We start from the raw sequence: 12942 nt of genomic DNA, 5'->3' as shown, positions 1-12942 counted from the left end.
TTGACAAATACCAGACTTGAGTGTAGTTAAGTTGACGCCATGAGGAAAATTCAATCATATTTTTACTTCCCTATTATCATACAGGCATGTCTGCTTGGGGGAGAATAATGAGATGAAAAGTACTTTCCGAATATCGGTACCATTCTGAGATCTCTCTAGCAAACTATTTCTTCATCAGAGAACAAGCTTAATACTACAGGTCAAAGACAGATTGTGCCCTTGTGTAAAGCCGAAACACTGACTCCTGTGTGCTACTCTTTCAGTGGAAAGTAGACAGTTGGCTCTCAGACACAAGTTCTGACCTGACAAAGCAGCATAGTTTTCTCAAATAAGGTCAGAATGCCTAAAAAAATCTGAGCTATTTACTACTGAGCTGCTTTCTTATAGCCAAGGGGCCTGTTTACATTCTTTCCAAACACCCCTAGCATCTACCCTTTCATTTTAGTGAAATAACTATCAAACAACTTGAGGGCTACTGGGATGTTTCCAAATTAATAGTATACTTCTAATTTGTAGGACTCGGTATATATTAAAAAGATCATTATCACAGTGTTTAAATAAAGATTAAAAAAAGAAAAGGAAAAAATTATTGGAGCCAGAGAGATAGCATGGAGGTAGGGTGTTTGCCTTGCATGCAGAAGGACAGTGGTTTAAATCCTAGTATTCCATAGGGTCCCCTGAGCCTGCCAGGAGCGATTTCTGAGAGTAGAGCCATGAGTAACCCCTGAGCACTGCCGGATGTGTCCCAAAAACAAATAAAAGAAAGAAAATCACTATCTCAATGCAATCAGAATAAACCTGTTCTCATGATAGGTTTTAATGTCTCTTTTTTCCCTCAGAAAAATCTTATTTCAGGTTTCAGAAAACAGAATAAATTAATGGCAGCTACCTGTAAAAATGGAGCTTTTTTACAGGATCTAAGTTTTCATGTATTCTTTTTGGTTAAAAAGAAAAAAATTCATGCATTGTATACATCAGTAAAGTAAAGGGAGTCTGAAGTAAAATTTCTCTGCTGAGGGAATTTTTTTCTTTTATATCTTTGGATATTTTATATTTTTCAGTTTGAGGTATATTATTTAGATATATTATATGTTATTTATATATATTTATATACAGATAATATAATATATATTATATCAAATTGAGATATATCTTCCAATTTGAGCTTCACATATCTTGAAGCTGATAAATTCTACATATTTCTGGGATTTTTAGGAAATAACAGAACAAGATTCTTCATTCTGGTGATATATTTACTGCAAGGAAAACTGAGACATAGCAGCAACTTGAAGCCAGAAATGTGTGAAAAAGGTCTAACCTTAAAATTACTATAGCAGGGGCTGGAGAGACAGCACAGTGATAGGGAATTTGTCTTGCGAGTGGCTGCCCAGGATGGACCTGGGTTCAATCCCTGGCATCCCATTTGGTCCCCCAAACCAGGAGCTATTTCTGAACACATAGTCAGGAGTAACTCCTGAATGTCACAAGGTGTGACCCCCCCCAAAAAAAACCCAAAAATTATAATTATGGCTATTATTTATACAGAACTTTCTTGTGTACCTTAGAAATAAAACCAATCAGTTTTTCTTCCTCTGCCACTGTTGTTGATTTAATGTCATTTTGTTCGAGAGGATAAAAATCTGTACCTGACTTTATAACATACAAATATGAAGTCAGGGGGCTGAGAAAATTTTTGAATCCATTAATAGAGAAAATTAGATTTTATATGTGCTTAGCTGATGTGCAAATAATTAAAAGAATACAAAGCTTTCTTTTAAAAGAGGCCAGTATTTTTCTCTTTTTTAAGAGTAAGACACACCATGAATGTCATTTAACACTGAATGACTTTAGAAATGATATAAATTGAATTTCTGAAGTGACTTTCACAGGTTTTTATTTTTTCCTTCCAGTATAAATAATTATACTGAGGGCACTATGCACAGAATGCCACAAACAATGCACTGTGGACAGACAATGCTACCCTAGGGTACCTAACCTTGGAAAGAAAGGTGACATTCAAAGAAGAGAAAAACATAGACAATAACAAAATTATATGTTTTGATAAATCTGGAAGAACAAAATACTCAGAGAACACATTACATACCTATTTATCTATTTGCCTGTTGTCACTATCAGTATGCTAGATTCTAAAGTAATGTGTTATTTTTAAAAAGAAAAAAATTAAAATGTCTTTTTATTTTTATTTGGACCACACCTGACTGTGCTCAGAGATTACTCCTGGTTATATATTCAGTGATCATTTCTGGTGGAATTTGATAGAGACCACATGAAATATTGATATCCAACCCTAGTTGGCAGCATGAGAGTAAGGCAAGCACCTTTACTCTGTACATGGGACACACTTAATCATTTCTGTCAATTAAGAGAGAACTGGTTCCCTCTTCTTATATAAAAATTTTTTTTTCATGTATTTTCAGTCATTCATGCTTCTTTTCTTACCTTTTTTCTTTCCTATTGCTTTCTGCCTATGAGCAACCCCTTAGTATCATGCTGTGGCCCCCATGTATGTGATTTTTGCCTGTCTCCCTTGGAATTTGTGGTTGAGAAACACTGGTACAGGTTCATTTAGTCATGACAATCTCACCCTCATGGCTTGCTCTATCCAAGTTATCTCCAAAAGACATGTATCCAAATATCATCACTTTAAAGGTTGTGATTGCAATTTAAGAAATTTTAGGATGGATGTACATCCAAGCTATAGTACTGTGAACTTGCCTTGCACACACCATCCTGGGTTTGATACTAGGCATCCCATATTGTCTCAGAATGCCACCATGAGTAATTGCTGAATACAAATCTAGGAGTAACCAAAACCAAAAAAAATTGAGAGCTAGTACTTAGGGTAGTTTGCACATGGCTCACCAGAATTCTATTCCTGCCATCCCATATGGTCTCCTGAGCCTGCCAAGAGTGATTCCTGAGTACAAAGCCAGGAGTAATCCCTAAGCATCACTGTGTGTGTGTGTGTGTGTGTGTGTGTGTGTGTGTGTGTATGTGTGTGTGTGTGTGTGTGTGTGTGTGTGTGTAGTGATCCATATATGGCTTCAAAACAAACAAACAACAACATAAAATAATTCTTCAAATGGGCAAGTTAGGGACTAGAGTAATATTAGGATAGTGAGTAAGAAGCTTGCTTTCATACTGCTAGACTAAGTTTGACACCCAGCATCCCTGAGCACTATTAGGAGTAATCTCTGAGTAAAGAGTCAGGATAAGCAGTGAAGACAGCTGCCTTTGGCCTAAAAACAAAACAAACAAAAAGGATGGGGGAAGCCAGAGAGATAGTAGAGCACGTAAAGCACTCAGTGCACACTGACCCTGTACCATAAATAAACCCAGAGCTCAGCCAGGTGTGGCCCAAAAACAAAAACACAAATAAAATATTGTAGAATGACACAGACATTCCATTCAGTTCTTTGCATAGTCGAAAAGAAATAAACCAAGTTCACGAGTTACACCTACACATAAAAATACTTGATGCCACACTTTGTTTTTTGTTTGGTTTGGGTCATATCTGATCCAAAAGCTCAGCTGCTATTCCCAGGGCTCCTGTAGTGCTAAGGAAAAAACCAGGGATTCTGTGTGCAAAGTTTGCACTCCAGCCTGTGATCCATCTCCCCAGACCCCTAAGCCACAATTTCAACCTTTGAGAAAAGGACCGTGAGTGAGATCATACCTAGTCACTAAGGCATTAAATGACAATCATATAAGTTAGAGTAGCAACCCACAAAGGAAGAATAAAACTAAACATGAGTGGTTTTATGTTTTTGTCATTATTGGGAGTGAAATTAGACACATTTCTATGTAAATAAGGCAGCAAGAAGGACACACATTTATATAACTAGCCCAGAAGGGCCTTTTTAAATTTTTAAATTTTATTTTTTAATTAGTCACTGTACGGGCCTGAGCGGTGGCATAGCGGTAGGGCATTGGCTGACCTAGGACTGACCGGAGTTCAATCCCCAGGCATCCCATATGGTTCCTCAAGCCAGGAGAGATTTCTGAGCACATAGCCAGGAATAACCCTTGAGCGTCACTGGGTGTGGCCCCAAAACAAAACAAAACAGGGCCTGAGAGATAACATGGACGTAGGGCATTTGCTTCATGCAGAAGGACGGTGGTTGGAATCCCGGCATCCCATATGGTCCCCGAGCCTACCAGGAGCGATTTCTGAGTGTAGAGCCAGGAGTAATCCCTGAGCGCTGCCGGGTGTGACCCAAAAACAAACAAACAAAAAAAAGTTAGTCATTGTAAAATTAGAAAGTTTTTCGTGATTGAGTTTCAACATGCAATGTTGTTGCTGTTGTTTGTTTAATTTGGGGGCCACACCAGCAACAGTGCTCAGGGGTTACTCCTGGCTCCGTGCTCAGAAATCACTTCTGGCAGGCTTGGGGGACCATACCGGATAGTGAAAATTGAACCCAGATCCGTCCTAAGTCGGCCTTGCGCAAGGCAAACTTTTTGCTGCTGTGCTATCTCTCTGGCCCCATCAACATACAATGTTTTAACACTGCCCCTTTACCAGTTTCTAATACCCTTTACCAATGTCCTCTCACCCCATTTGCCTCTTACTAAATTGCCTCTAGAAGATTCTTTATCTTAAAATGCATTTTTGCACTGTGGCATTTAGTTCTGCTGTTGACAGAGTTTCACACATACCACTTTACACTTTTCTACACCACCTCCTACCCCCAGTTCAATGTTTCCTCCACCAAAGGCATTTCTCAAACACTCCCACTGTCCTAGCCCCAACTCCCTTAATGGACTTTTTTCATACTGAAGATTAGTTCTTATTTTCTTTGTTTCCACTGTCTTGGGCATTTCTTATTCCACCATTCTGTTTCTTTATATCCAGCATATGAGTGAGATCATTCTGTGTTGGACTCTCTCCCTTTGACTACAGCTTGACACTCTCCAGGTCCCTCCATGGAACAACAAATTACCTAACTTTATTTTCTTTATTGCCAACTAGTATTCCATTGTGTGGATGTACCACAGTTTCTTTATCAATTACCTCTCTTGGACATTTAGGTTATTTCCATATTTAGGATACTGAGGATAGTGCTACAAAATAGATAGGGGTGCCCATATCTTTTCTCATTTTGTTTTTGGAGCTTTGTGTATGTTCTAAGAAGTGGAGTAGCTGGGCCAAATGAAAGCAAAATTCTTAAGTTGGTATTATAATTTTAAGATTTTTCATATCTTTTTCCAGAAAGATTGAATCCACCACCGGTGAATAAGAGTCCCTTTCTCCTCTAGGGCTACTTTGTACATTTATTTTTACTTTTATTTTGCCTACTTTCAAATTAGTCCAGACTCTGCACTCAGGGATCATCCCTGGTAATTGATGTTCAGGATACTGGGGATTGAACTGGGGCTATTTTTATATAAGATAGATAGTGTCTTTAAAGCACCACAAGATGTGTCCCCCAAACCGAAACAACTAACTAAAACAGGCACTTGGAGGAAACCCACAGGGTTAATCTGTGGGGGTCAAACCACCAGTTACTTCAAGTTAGTAGGAACCCTCAGTATAGAAAATAGCTGGTCTGAAGATTTTCCATTGATACATATGTTTTTTGGGAGAGGAGATCATCAACTTAGAGAAAAGGAAAAATAAATGTATGCTATCTCTCATGGGGAACAAAACCTATGTAAGTGAGTATTTTAAAAAAAATATTATGACCCCTACTTTTAAGTGTCAAAATCCAGAGGAGTCATTCAGGAGAAAGGCTTTACTGTGCTCCTCTGTGTCTCCCCTCCCTTTTGCTAAGCACCAAACATTAGTTATAATTTAGGGTTCTTTTGCATGTGATTATTCTAACTATTATGTTCTCCTGCAGAGACTTTTAACTGACAGGAACCAATGACACAAGTAATTTTTATCCAAATAAGAAACTAGATTGAGATCATCCATTGGCATTCAGTTTGTGTGTGGTGTGTGGGGAGGGAGTGGTGGTCTGGAGGGGCATAGTTTCTTGACTTTTAAATCAAACTCCACAATACGGCAGAGCACCCATCAGGACTGAGGTGTTTTGAAACACCTGCTCTTCGAAGTTTCTGTTCAGATCCTAACTGACACTTCATAAGCAAAGATAAACTCCATCCAGAAACTTGAAAAGAAAATGTTTCTAAGGTACTTGTTTAGACAAGTTTGAATTGGTCAGTGATCCTGAGGAAGTGACACCCAGGATTCTGGTGTGTCTAAAAACCTTCTTGAGCTCATGTGATGAAAGGTTTTCATCTCCAGTGAGGAGGGCCAGGTCTGGTCTACAGATGGCAGGTTTCAGGCTCTTGCTTTTATCTGCTTGCAAGTTCTTTGAGGAAATTTTGAGCTTAGATGTATATGTAATATAGAAGGAAGTAAATGCTAAACACTCTCGAATGTGCTGGAAAAACCAGCAAGGGGACTTTTTGCTACTAGTTTTTTGAGAAGCTTTACTTCCCACAGACTGCTAAAGAAAAATCAAGATAAGAGGATTTCACTGACGTTTGCTCTTCAGATTGTATAAGAGTAACAAAATGGCTCATAAACCGAGACAGGAAGTAATATTCAAACTTCTGTAAGTTTCACTTTCCTTCTCCTGTATGTAGATGAAGAGGGGAAACTAAAGTACTTGGTAAACTCAGAGAAATTAATATTTTTCATGGTAACATTTAGAGATTAGGAAAATAAATATGGCTGCCAGTTATAATACATTCACAAACTACTTAAAGACTTTAGAGATTTCTCTTTCCCTATATATATTTTACCTCATTTCAGCATTAATACTATAGTCTCCGTGTGTGTGCATGTAGGAAATTCAGAAATGTGCTAATACATTTATTTATAATATAATTTGCTCTTGAGGCCAGAGTCTCTTGGGGCTGGGCACAGCAGTAGGACATTTGCCTTGCAGCTGCCAACCCAGGACAGATGTGGCTTCAATCCCCAGCATTCTAGATGGTATCCTGAGCCTGTTAGGAGTGATTTCTAAGCACAGACTCAGGAGTAAGCCATGAGCGCCGCTGGGTGTGGCCCCAAAACCAAAATTAATAATATTAATAATTGTCTCTTGCTTTCAAGAATAGAGTTGAGCCCAAACACAGTATGGTCCCTGCCCATCAACCCAGGAGCAGCCATTGAGCACCACCAGCTGTGCCTCCCCCCACAAAAAAAAAGTCTTAGCGAGAAATAGTAAAACCAGTTTTGTCTAGTTGAAGTTTAAATTAATTATAGATATTGGGTTTATTTCAAAATACCTAACATCTGAGATGCATCGATGAATTAAATTGCTCTTCTTGGGGACTTGGTGACTATTCCCAAGTCGATGCTCATGATCACTCCTGGTGGTGCAATGAAACAAAACCATGTCTCTTACAATACACGTGCACACTTTATCACTGAGACACATGTCCAAATGCTGTGTTAGGCAGCTTTTAAAATGAATCTTGGCAGGCCCGAGTGATAACACTGTGGGTAGGCCTTGCATGAGGCCTACCCGGATTCAACATCCAGCTTCCCATAAGGTCCCCTGAGCCTGCTAGGAGTAATTTCTGAGCCCAGAGTCAGAGTAGCCCCTGAGCACCACTTGGCATGACCCATGAAATAAAAAATAGCAAACAATTAAACAATTAAAATAAGAGAAAATAGCTCTTGGCACATTTTTTTGCTTCCCCCTTCACAACCTGCAATGGGTACTTCTGTCTCTCTCTATGACACTCCTTACATTTTTATTAATAAAACTATTTTACTTCAAAATCTTAAAAACCAATAAATAAAATGGTTCTCAAGAGAGTTTGAGATTGCTCCTATAGCTAGAGCACATGTCCAGAATGCACTTGGCCACATGTCTCCAGAGAACCTTCAGGTATAGGTAGCCCTGGTAGCCTCCTGCTCTGATATATAAGACCCCCCAAAAATGACTATTGATAAAAAAAAAATTGTTCTCAGTATACCATAGAAATAGTCTATGTTTAGTTCTCCAACTCTAAGCTTAGGTCAGATCCAGTGAAAAATAGAAGGCAGCAGCAGCAACAGATGTCACTTTTAGAATTAAGTCATAAACAATAGTGACTTCCTCCTTGGTTGCTCTTTATCTTTCTCCTTCTTTGAAGTCAGAATCCATCTTGTGAACAATCCTATAAAGATGCTTCTATGTCAAAGAACTTAGACCAGCTGTCGTCTCATTCAATATTTCCTCTCTTTCACAAGACCCTGAGACAAGGTTTCTGTTAAGTCAATGTTAGATGCCTGATCCACAGAAAAAGTAAATAGTGCTGCTTGAATACTTATGGTTTTGAGTTATTTGTTACAAAATATTAGATAATATAGTCAAAAGTAGATTGGGAGAGCATTAAATAATTCATAATCTGGGCTACGAAAATAACTCCAAGTGCTGAAGTAGAAGCTTCCCAGGCAAGAGGCCTGAGTGTGATCCCCAGCACCACATGATCCTCCAACTACAGCCTGGAATTACTCCTAACCATCCCAGCAGCACAGAAAATGCTCCCCTAATAGAACAAAATGAAAGCCTTCATAAGTTATATTTCATGAACCTTGATTTACAATTTTTTTCTGTGTCTCTTTTATCTATTCCTCTATTTACCAAATTGTTCTACTTCTCTGTGTGCTCCTCGGAACCAACTACACAAATGAATGTTAGAGTTCTTGCCTCATGTTTCTGTTCCATGCTGAGAAATTAGATCTGAATTAGAAAATAAGAGATTTAAGCCTTTTAGCTATGTTAGAGAAAACCCCACATCTGTAATGGAAGGAATCAAATCCACTGATCTTCACTCAGAGCTTTACTTCTGAACCAATTTATATACCCTGAGAAAACGCACAAGAAAGACATTGTGATTGACCTGCTTGGTTAAAGTATAAGAACAGTACAAATACAAATACATAACATAGTACAATTTGTGTTTTATTTTATTGATTACTCATAACTTTCACTTACATAAGTTAAATTACTAGTATATATTTCTTATGTGATTGAATTATTAAAGAGAGACCCTCACTATAAAAAAATAAGTCTAGAAAACTCTAAGAAGGTCTCTAAGAAGATTGTCCATGTAGAAAATGCATCAACTGAAACTTGAGATTTGTGTAAAGTATATACTAAAGTAGGAGAAGGTAAGAGACATTGACATTTTTTGATTATTCAGGAAGGATATGGTTTCACATTTAAAACCAACTGAAGCTTCTCCCCCTCATCATATTACAAAACTCCTCTGGGCCTCCACCCACTGTCTACAGTCCTGTAATGTGTGGAAAGACTGATGATAAATTCTGGCAAAAAAAGACAAAAACAAACACCATAAACTAAGATAAATTGTGGTGCCAGGATGATAAGCATTTACAAATTATCATTGTATAATTGTGATAAATAAAAAGATCCCATCAGAACTGCAAAGATGTACAAAAGTAAGGCACTGACTTATCAAACAGAGACAAACAGTGAATGGGCTGCTCTCTCCCTGGTTTCCAGATTCAACAAATAGTGGAAGACTGTGTGATATTTCAGATTTGCATCATCTAGCAAAAGCATTTTGGAAAAAAAGAAAGAAAAAAGCATATTTTACATATTCCAGTTCATGAAAATATCAGTGAAACAGTTCCTTGCAGAATAGCAAGGGAGTGTTAGTTTGCTTGAGCGTGTTCGGTGAGTATAGTCTGTAGTTTAAGTTTGTATGTCACGGTTACTGCTTCGGTGATCTGATTGGCCACGTGCTTCGATTCCTAAAAGAAGGTATAACCTTGAAATAAAGTGTATGTTAAAGGGTTTTCTCGGGAACATCTCGTAGTACCAGCTAGGTATGGTATCTCATGTGGCATCCCGAGCTGCCATCTTGGTTTGTCCACCCTTTGTATCGAAGGATGCCTGTGGGCAGAAAAGCTGAGAGGTTATTTTAAATATAGTAATATAAGGCATTAAAACATGATGTTATGGGATGATTGCATTGGAGTCAGCGATTTTAGGGGTTCAAGAGATAATACAGGAGGTAAGGCACCTGGTTGCCTTGCACCCAGCTGAGCCCGGTTCAATACCCCAAGCTACATTGTTTTTCTAAGTGTTTCTAGGAATCATTTCCGATTAGGATTCAAAGCTAGGGATTATTCCTAATACCTGCCAGTAGTGGCACTCAAGTCCTTTAGTTAAAAAAAAAATATATATAGTGCTTGCTTCGACAGCACATATACTAAAATTGGAACGATATAGAGAAGATTAGCATGGCCCCTGAGCAAGGATGACACGCAAATTCGTGAAGCGTTCCATATTTAAAAAATAAATAAATAAATAAATAAAAGAATGCTTTGGAAAAGAGAGCATCCTATAAAGTAGTCAAGGGGATCTAATCATGACAAGAAGCAAATGTGTCAATATACAATATAGAAAATTTTAGGAACCAGAGCAACAGTACAGTAGGGTGTTTGGCTTGCATGTGACTGACACAGGTTCAATTCCTATCATCCCATATGGTTCTCAAGCACTGACAGGAGTAATTTCTGAGCACAGAGCCAAGAGTATCCTCTGAGCACTGCCAGGTGTGGCCAAAAAAATCAAACAAAAAAAAAAAGTAAAAAAATTTGATACCTGGACATTATAATCACACTAGTTTTGAGTTTTGTTTGTCAAGTACTGATGCCTTTGGTTACATCATTTATATTTATCTTAACTTTTAAATAAGGGGAGAATTTAGAGTATCTTCTTAGTCATGTTATAAAGATGAGATAATTATATAAGGAGATTGTCACAGAGTCTAGTTTACACTCCAGTGTTAACTCTTATTATGTTATTTGCTTTTAGTTATTTTAATGCTTTCAATCTCAATGGTTTTATTTGTCAAACAGGAAAATTATTTCAGCAATAATATATATAATCTCCCTGTCTATTGGTCAGAGAAAAAGCTCAAAGGATTAGAGGACATGTTTTGCATGGGAAACCCAGATTTATTTCCTATTCCCTCATAGTTGACAGAACACTTCTGGGAATGAACCCAATCACAGAGTGAGGAATAGCCCCTGGGCAATATTAAGTGTGACCCAAATACACCAAAATTAAATAAAACTTAAAAAAATTAAATTTCTAATTTAACATTACATACTAATTTTATTTAATACATATGTATATTAAATATATATGCATATGTGTATGCATATATATAAATTCTTAGAATCCAGGAAAATAGCTCAGAATATCAGAGCCCATGTTTTGCAGGAAGAAGCTAAGGGTTTAATCCCTGACACTGCATGAACCCCAGAACACTACTTGGAGTGGCCCTGAGCAATGAACCAGGAGTAGTTCTCAAATACCACTGGGTGTGAAGTACCACACTCCCTGCTTCCTGCAAAATGAATTAGCAATCCTTTAACAACCATTTAAAATCATTGCTGTTGTCAAATGGTGGTGTGTATTTTCTCAGAATGACTAAAACAAGTTATCACAAACTAAATGGCTTAAAAAAGCAGAAGCTGAGGCTATTTATACAAGTCAAGGTGGGGTACTTGCCTTGCATACCCATCAGGATTAGATCTCTAGTACCCCATAGCATCTAAAGCCCTGCCAGGAGTAATTCACAAGCACAGCATAAGGAGTAACTCCTGGGCACTGCTGAGTATGTCCCACCCCCTCCCAACAAAGCAAAGCAGAAATGTCTTTATTTGTTCTTTTTTTGTGTGTGTGTGTGTGTGTGTGTGTGTGTGTGTGTGTTTGGGTCACACCTGGCAATGCTCAGGGGTTATTCCTGGCTCTACGGTCAGAAATCACCCCCGGCAGGCTCTGGGGACCATATGGGATACCGGGATTCGAACCAGCAACCTTCCACATGCAAGGCAAACGCCTTACCACTGTGCTATCTCTCCGGCCCCTGTTCTTCTTTTTGTGTTAAAGACATATCTGGCAATGCCCTTAGGCTACTGAGCTCTGAGCTAGATGCATCTGGAGGTCCTCAGGGGAGCATGTTATGGCCAGAAGTCCACCTGCACACAAAGCATATTTTGCAACCTGTCTATTAAGGGATCACCCAAGTACAACAGAAATGTATTAACTCTAAGTTTTGGAAACCCTCAGCCAAGTCAAGGTATCAGCAACGTCTTCCCTCAAAGCTCCAGGAGACAATCCTTCCTTGACTCTTTTTCCAGCATTGGATAGTTCCTGCCCTTCCTTCTAAAACCCATAACTGCAATGTCTGCCTTTGTCTTAATATGGCCTTCTTCTTTCCTATGTAGAGATCTATTCTCTCTCTCTCTCTCTCTCTCTCTCTCTCTCTCTCTCTCTCTCTCTCTTCTCCTTCCACTCTCTTCACCCTTTTTCCCTTTCCCTCTCTCTCCTCTCTTTCTACTTTTTATCTTATATAGATACCAATCACTGGATTGAGGGTCCATCCTAAAACCATAATTCTTTTTTGTTTGTTTTTGGGCCACACCCGGTGATGCTCAGGGGTTACTCTTGGCTATATGCTCAGAAATCGCTCCTGGTTTGGAGGACCATATGGGACGCTGGGGGAATCAAACCATGGTCCGTTCTAGGTTAGCACAGGCAAGGCACACACCTTATCCCTTGTGCCACCGCTTCAGCTCCAAACCATGATAATTTTGTTTTGATATCCCAAATTAATTATGCCTGTAAATATCTATTCTCAAATAAACTCAATTCATCAGATTCATAGAAAAACTATGAGGACACCTCAGGTATAGTGGTGGCATTTCCAAATGCCTCTAGCTCCTGCTTGGCACTCATCTAATTTGTATTTCAACCCATTAATTTAACCCAGATTTTGGAAATACCAAAGGTGTGTCCTGGGACACAAAGGTTTAACCCTTTTGTTTGTTTTGTAGGGGCTACATTTGGAGGCGCTCAGGGCATGCTCTTGGCTCTGCTTTCAGGGATCACTCCTTATGATGTTCTAGGGACCTATGGTAATGCTAAGTATTGA

The 12942-nt window shown here is 38.6% G+C and overlaps 1 non-coding gene across 1 annotated transcript; it reads left to right on the top strand.

Annotated features, from left to right (window-relative positions):
• The first annotated feature begins 10182 nt into the window (after nucleotides 1-10182).
• Nucleotides 10183-10289, top strand: LOC126023507 (U6 spliceosomal RNA). The gene has a single exon (XR_007500624.1). It is a non-coding gene; the product is annotated as a U6 spliceosomal RNA (small nuclear RNA).
• The last annotated feature ends 2653 nt before the right edge of the window (nucleotides 10290-12942 follow it).

The sequence above is a fragment of the Suncus etruscus genome, chromosome 11 (assembly GCF_024139225.1).
Source record: "Suncus etruscus isolate mSunEtr1 chromosome 11, mSunEtr1.pri.cur, whole genome shotgun sequence".
Classification (NCBI taxonomy): Eukaryota; Metazoa; Chordata; class Mammalia; order Eulipotyphla; family Soricidae; genus Suncus; species Suncus etruscus.
The sequence above is the reverse complement of the archived record's forward strand: the minus strand, read 5'-3'. Positions and strand labels throughout refer to the sequence as shown.